Source organism: Monodon monoceros, unplaced genomic scaffold (assembly GCF_005190385.1).
Source record: "Monodon monoceros isolate NGI ecotype Baffin Bay Population unplaced genomic scaffold, NGI_Narwhal_1 Super_Scaffold_11, whole genome shotgun sequence".
Classification (NCBI taxonomy): Eukaryota; Metazoa; Chordata; class Mammalia; order Artiodactyla; family Monodontidae; genus Monodon; species Monodon monoceros.
The window spans coordinates 121,484,280-121,490,899 of NW_021703767.1; the positions used below are offsets into that span (position 1 = coordinate 121,484,280).

The window sequence follows — 6,620 nt, forward strand, 5'->3', positions numbered from 1 at the left end:
AGCTAGACTTTGATCTACCTGCCAGTGGGTCACGGCCACCTCCCACAGACAGAAACATCTTGCCCAAACACCAGCCTCCCTCCCCCGCAATAGCACAGCAAATCAGATTGCCCAAAAAGTGCAAGAAGAGGCGCTCCCAGCTCTCCCTGGTGTGGGCAGCATCCACTGGAGTGAAGATGCTGTGGTCTGAAGCAGCCAGCAGGGCTCCGCAAGTGGCTTCCCCCACCATGCGCAGGGATGAGGGACGCTGAAGCGGGCCGCGGCCACAGCTCACGGCCCTAGAGGCTAAGCTGTGGAGGATGCACCCCTCAGCAGGAAGCCTTAGCTGCCCACAGTGCCCCTCACCTCACCCTAGCTGTGGCATGAGGACAACTGCTTTGCTTCATGGAAATTCTGGAGTGCCCTCTGAGGTCAGAGACCCAGCTGTCAAAGCCTGACCCATAAATTGAGCTCTCTGCCCCCAACAGACACAGAAATGAATGTCTCTGTTGAGATAAGGTATTTCTTTAAAATCTGATAAATCGAAGGATAATGTTTTGGAAACAGTGCAGCACAATGGAAAACCATGGGTAATGGACTCAGCCTGGATTCAGGAAAGACACCCACTTCTTTACTAGACAAACACTGAGTACCTGTCACTCAGAGGGTGCCAGGCTGGGTCTGGGGCCACAAAGATGGTTCCACCCCACAGCTGAAGGTTATCCTGGGCAGTGGGGCATCTGACATTCAACAACTCATCACACAGCAACCTGGCGAGGGTTGAGGGGATACCCACAGGAGTGTGTAGACACTCAGAGGGAGCCTACCCAGCCCCAGTGTGACCTTGGGCTAATTACTTACTAATTCACTACTCAACAGTGAACGAATATTGAGCTAATTACTCTTCGAGCCAATCACTAAAAAGAAAGAGTTGCAGATATCGCAGTTCTGCAAATGCTCCAAATGCAGTGCTCCAAAGGTCAGGTGGCCCATCTAGGCCCTGGTGCCCAAAAGTAGCCTCCCAAGCATCATCAGTGAGGGTGGGCTGGCCAGGAGCTAATCTGCAGAAGAGACATAACTCCTACAAGCCCTTTCTCTAAAATAGGCAATTAACTTAATCCAAGACTTACTGAAAGCCAGGAGAAGGGATGGGGCAGGTTCATGCACTGGCTTTCTGGCTGTCACCCTGCATCTCCACCTCTCTCCAGGGAACACGAGGCTTTTCAAACCACCTGCTTTAGATCCTCTTCGCACAGATGTCCTGACGGGGCACCAACACCTCCGAGGAGGAGTTGTTGCCAAGCTCCGTCCGCAGTCACGTCACGTCTGTGAGGCTGACTGGGCACTGCCTGCTCCACACTCGGGTTCACCCGCGGGTCTTCTGCAAACAGCAACAAATGTCCCCAAGTTGTGGAGCCTTCTTGAGGCTCCCTTGGCCGTCCACCCCACACTTGCCCATTCGCACGCGATCCGATTCCACATCTCTCCTGATTTTACTTTTCGAATGCTTACAAAGCATCCTTGTGTTCCCACGAAGGCACTGGCCACCCAGGCGGGGATGTCCTCCCTCCCCTCGAAACGCCCCGCCGAAGCGGGAATATATGGCTCCACATCCTCCGGCACTGCTAATCCTTTAACCACCCACACTTACACCTTGAAAGACCGCTGCAGCCACCAAGAAGGCCACCAGCTCGAAGCAAAACCAATTTCGTGTGTGTAACAAAGCCGGCTTCTTTAAAAGACTGCGACCTAAGCAATTTCACGAGCAAAAACAACGCCGGGGGCTGTAAACCACGCAGTCCTAACCTGAGCATCCTGGAATGTTAACCTGTGGACGCAGCGGCCCCCTCCGCTGGGCCCCGGGACTACCGGGCGCAGGTAGCTGCCGGCAGGAGCCGACCCCACCCCCCGAGGAAGACGGCAGAGAACTTGCCGTCACCGCAGCCTCCTTACCTGGAGACCAGCTGGCTCGCCACGGCCGGCGAAGGGGGATCCTGCGAGCTCCAGTTCCGGCAGGAATCAGGCGGCAGGGGTGCGGGGGCCGGGCAGGAGCAGGCTGGAGGGGCGGGACCGCGGATGGAGGCAGGCGAGGTGCGGGGCTGGAGGTGGAGAAGCAGGACGCAGCGCGGATGAAGGGAGGCACCCACCGGAGGCTGCGGGGCAAAGGCCTGGGGAAAGGGCGGCGGAATCGTAGGCCGGGTTAGGGGGCGCTGGGGCTAGGAGAGGGGGCGGTGGATGAGAAGGCGGGGACTGGGATCAGGGCGCGTGGGCGTGGGGGAGTGGAAGCGAGTCGGGGGCTGGGGTTTGGGGAAGGGGCGGGGATGGAGGAGGGAGCTCAGTAACGGGGTTCAGACCCGGAGCTCGCAAGCGCGCCCCCGACCCCCCACCCCTCTCCCACCGGAGTCACTGCCCGGTCGTCCCGGCCTTGGCGCGTCCAGAGGACCCCTTCGGCCTCCGAGACCGGCACCCCGGGACACCCGCCCGCCTCGAGCCTCCGCGGGAGGCTCCGCTCAGCCTCAAAGGTAACCACCCCGACCGCGGCCTGCGCCGCGCTTACCGCCCATGGTCCCGGCCCGGCCCCGGCTCCGCCACAGCGCGCCCGGCTCCGCGCTCGCCGCCCGCTCCGCCCGGCGCAGGGGGAGGCGAGGGCGGCGCGCAACGACTTCGGGGCAGCGCGACGGTGCGCAGCGCCCCCTAGTGGCCTCGCCGCCCTGGAGCTCCGCCCCTGAGGCGGCGATGCGTTGCGGCCCGGGTGGCCGGAAGGGATCAGAGGGACTGCGGAGAGGACACTGATTGGAGGAGGTCAAACTCAGGCCCCAGAGACGGGCCAGTCTTCAGAGATCCCAGCGTGCGAAAGTCACGGTCACGGGCACCCTGAGTGCGCGGGGACCGCGGCCACCTGAGCGCAGGGCCTCTGCGCGCGTAACAACGCGGGACTCGGGATCAGAGATGCATGGACGCACGCCTAGGCCGGGTACACAGAAACGGCCCGGAGCCCTAGTGTGGGTCCCTGTGGACCGTGTGCCTGACCCGGCGCCACCCGGGGGCCGGTGCTGAGCTGGACGCGAGTGTTTGGGGTCCACCATTGCCGGTGACTGATCCAAACTGTCACGATTCTCGCCACCTTGCCCCCCCCCCCCCCGCAGGCTACTCCACGTTTCCCTTCCCGCTCCCACCACATCCGGCCCTGTGTGTCAACTCTAGACCTTCACCCTGCTGTCTCTGGGTGGCCTCCAGGCGCCCTGGCGAGGTCGCGGCCCGGGCAGCGTCTCTCCCCACCCCTTCCCCGTCCCATGGTTCTCAGCGTTCTCGGACCTACTGCAGAGCCACAGAGCACTTGACTGATTTCTGTAACTCCCTGTTAAGACACCCGAGAGACGTGCAGTTGAACTTGATATGATACCGTATTGGGGCTCATTTCTTTCAAATGTTGGGTCCCAGCTGGTGGTGATTCCTACCTGATTTCTCTGCGTGAGATGATCTGACCAACTGCGGCTGTCAGAGAGGACTTTGGTGTCAGTTCAGGAACTGCAGTGACCCCTACGTGCCCTAGAGCAACTGGTCTTGGCGGAAAATTGGCTCCTAAGTATATTTACTATTGACCTCCCGGGCGCACTTTCTGGAGGAGTTTCTCACTTGGCCTCTGCTTTCACTCCTGTATTGATGGCTCCCTAATCCACACTCGACACGGAGATACTTTACCCATATTTCTACCTACTCTCTGGTTTTCTGCTTAGAACTTTCCATCTCAGTTCAGCACTCCCAGCACCAAATTCTCTCTCTTGCCAGCTCCCAATTGCATTTGCTCTATGGTCTCACCATTTACGCAGCCCCCTGGTTTGCCTTCCTCAGCTGAAGGCTCAATGTCCAGGGAGGCTTTGCTTCTAAATCCTGATAACCTGCTTTTCTCTCCCCATTTCTGGGATGCCACACTGTGCTCAGCTCCTTCCTGCCCTGACCACTGACACAACCCCTTCCCAGTCATGAACCGCACCTCCCAGCACAAAATCCTTTCACTGTCCACCTCAGCATCGCCCCAGACTCTCCCACCTGTTTCTCAGTCCACCGCACCCCACCCCCACCCAACACCTCTCCTCCTTCCCTCCACGATCCCGCTGGCTGTCCTCTCACTAATTCCAGGCTCTACCCCTTCCCCCGGAGCTGCCTCCCTCTTCCCTATAGGAGTTAGGGCACTTCCTGCTCTAAATGACAGGCAACCCAATTCACACTGGCTTAAACAAAAAGGAATTGATTGACTTATGTAAATTAAAAGCTCAGGGCACTGTCTGCTTCAGGCCCTGGAAACCAAAGCCTTCAAGGACTCTCCATCTCCCAGCTTTGCTTCCTTCCATGTGAGCTATACTCTCAGGCTCCATGCGAGACCCCAGCAGATCCAGGCTCACAACCTCGCAGCAGCAAGGCCAGCAGAAAAACGGCTTCTCTTTGCCCACCCTTCCCGCAAGCCTGTGTCCCGACTCTGCTTGGCACGACTGGGTCACCTGTCCATCCCGTTCTCCCAGCCACTGTGACCCCTCCCTCTCTGCTACCTTCTCATCCTCCACAGGGAACCAGTGCCTGCTCCTGGATCCCTTCTCTGTCACAGTGGGACTGAGGGTGACACGGGACACTATTGCTAACCATTTCCCCACAAAATATACCACAATACGCTTCACCTAGCTGCAGCCCTCCTGTGTTGGCATGGGGTGTTTTGTTCCAAACAAGAAGTGGGGCACAGGCCCTCTCTGTTTACAACTTCCTCCTCAGCCTATCTGGGATTTCTGTCTTTGTATCATCTGTAAGTCAAGACTTGGTACGGAGATGGCCTCAGGCCCTTCGGGGAACCAGATGTCGTATTCTTCCTAGACTCACCCTCTCAATCTCTTTCCTCACTTGCCCTATTCTCTGATGGCTTAATCCCCCCTTCCATTCTGAAGGGGGTGTCCTCTCCCTCCTCCCTGTGGATTTTGGGTTCGGAGCGGTACCCACCCTTCCCTGCCCCTGGGGCAGTAACACTTCTTGGCTGAAACTTAAAGGAGGAAGGGGCTACAGGAAAGAAAAAGATTTCCACAGGGAAAATATATATTGGGCAGCATCTCAAAACCATTCCCCCCATTAAACCTCTTTCCTCTGTTGTTGTTGAGGTAAGATGGGGCCTGAAGCAGCCGGTGGTCTTCTGGCCAGCACCAGGGGATGCCATGCCAAAGCCCACACAGAGGAAAACAGAGTCGAGAGACAGGCAGCTTTCTGTTGCTCCTAAAACCGGGACCTGGATTTTTCAAGTACATGTCCAGTACATCCCTGCTTTTCCCCAAGCAAACTGGAATTGGTTCTACTGTCACTTGCAGCCAAGAGTCCTGAGTAGCACAAACCCATAGCCCAGCTCCTGGCACATTGGTCCCTGCAAAAGAGTAACCATCAGCATCTTTGTTCATCGGATACAGGAGCAAGCTATGCCCATCGATGACAATAAAACAGAGTAGAGAAAAAAGCGCAGTGCCGTTGGTTCCAAACCTTAGTCTCCCCTTCTATTCCCAGCATTTGTCCTTCCCACACACACATTTTGGCCCCCCAGGGAAACTCAAAATTTGTTCAAAGTCGAACCCTCCCATCTTATAAAAATAGTCCCAGGGGCTTCCCTGGTGGCGCAGTGGTTGAGAGTCCGCCTGCCGATGCAGGGGACACAGGTTCGTGCCCCAGTCCGGGAAGATCCCGCATGCCGCCGAGCGGCTAGGCCCGTGAGCCATGGCCGCTGAGCCTGCACGTCCGGAGCCTGTGCTCCGCAACGGGAGAGGCCACAACAGTGAGAGGCCCGCGTACCGCAAAAAAAAAAAAAAAAAAAAAAAAAGTCCCAGACTCAGCCAAGTCATGAATATTCTGGCAGGCAGGACTTGCTGTCGTTTGATGCAAGCAGTCCCTGCCTGAGCTGCCGGGAGCAGATGCCATCTTCAATTCAGTTTCAACCCCTTGAGCAAAAAAAAGCTAAACAAATATTTGTACAGCCTCCTTTGTCCTGCACTGTAGACTTAGAGGAACAATGGGCTACTGCTCCCACCCTGAAAGGGTTGACTGGGGGAAGACAGTCTCTGACAGAGTCTGAGGTAACTTAATACCAGGGAGGCCCCTAGGGGCCCAGGTGAAGTGGTTTATTAGCACCAGGTTCTAAGTTCCAAAGGTCTGTGCTGCCCACAACCCTGCCTTCCGACAGAGTTATACATCTGTACAGAACATTTCTTTTGTGACCACCACAATATCTAGATGACAAATGTTATTCTTAAGTTCCAGGTACCATGGGTTTTGTTTCTCTGATTATAAAAGTTCCCATTCATTGTGAAAACTTGGGAAACGACTAAGTACACATAAAGACGAAAATTTTAATTATCTGCAATAAATTGGTGTCAAATAATACAGTAAACATCAAACTAAGATTTAAAGTGAGAAGACTAATCCATACATGTTTCCATTTCACCACTGGCGACCCCAGGGCCTCAGGGAGATAAATATCCTGCAAAAGGTTAGGGGTCATTTCTTAGGTTCTTTCAAAAATCCTGCACTCTCCCTACCACACGTATGCTTTTCAAAACTGCAATCCTGGCCTCCCAGCTCCAGGGTGGTCTGTGCTCTATTATTTATGTGTGCATGAT

The 6,620-nt window shown here is 56.0% G+C and overlaps 1 protein-coding gene across 6 annotated transcripts in view; it reads right to left on the reverse strand.

Annotated features, from left to right (window-relative positions):
- PXYLP1 (2-phosphoxylose phosphatase 1) overlaps positions 1-2,593 on the reverse strand; it is a 68,470-nt gene extending 65,877 nt beyond the window's left edge. For 4 of the 6 annotated variants that reach the window (XM_029214880.1, XM_029214877.1, XM_029214878.1 and 1 more), the window contains exons 1-3: positions 2,537-2,593; positions 1,933-2,147; positions 1,212-1,360 (exon numbers count right to left, since the gene is read on the reverse strand). The gene's annotated coding sequence lies outside the window, so the exon portion shown is untranslated. Of the gene's footprint in view, positions 1-1,109; positions 1,361-1,932; positions 2,148-2,536 lie in introns of those variants that run through there. The other 2 variants (XM_029214876.1, XM_029214885.1) reach the window with 2 other exon arrangements.
- Positions 2,594-6,620: the final 4,027 nt, after the last annotated feature.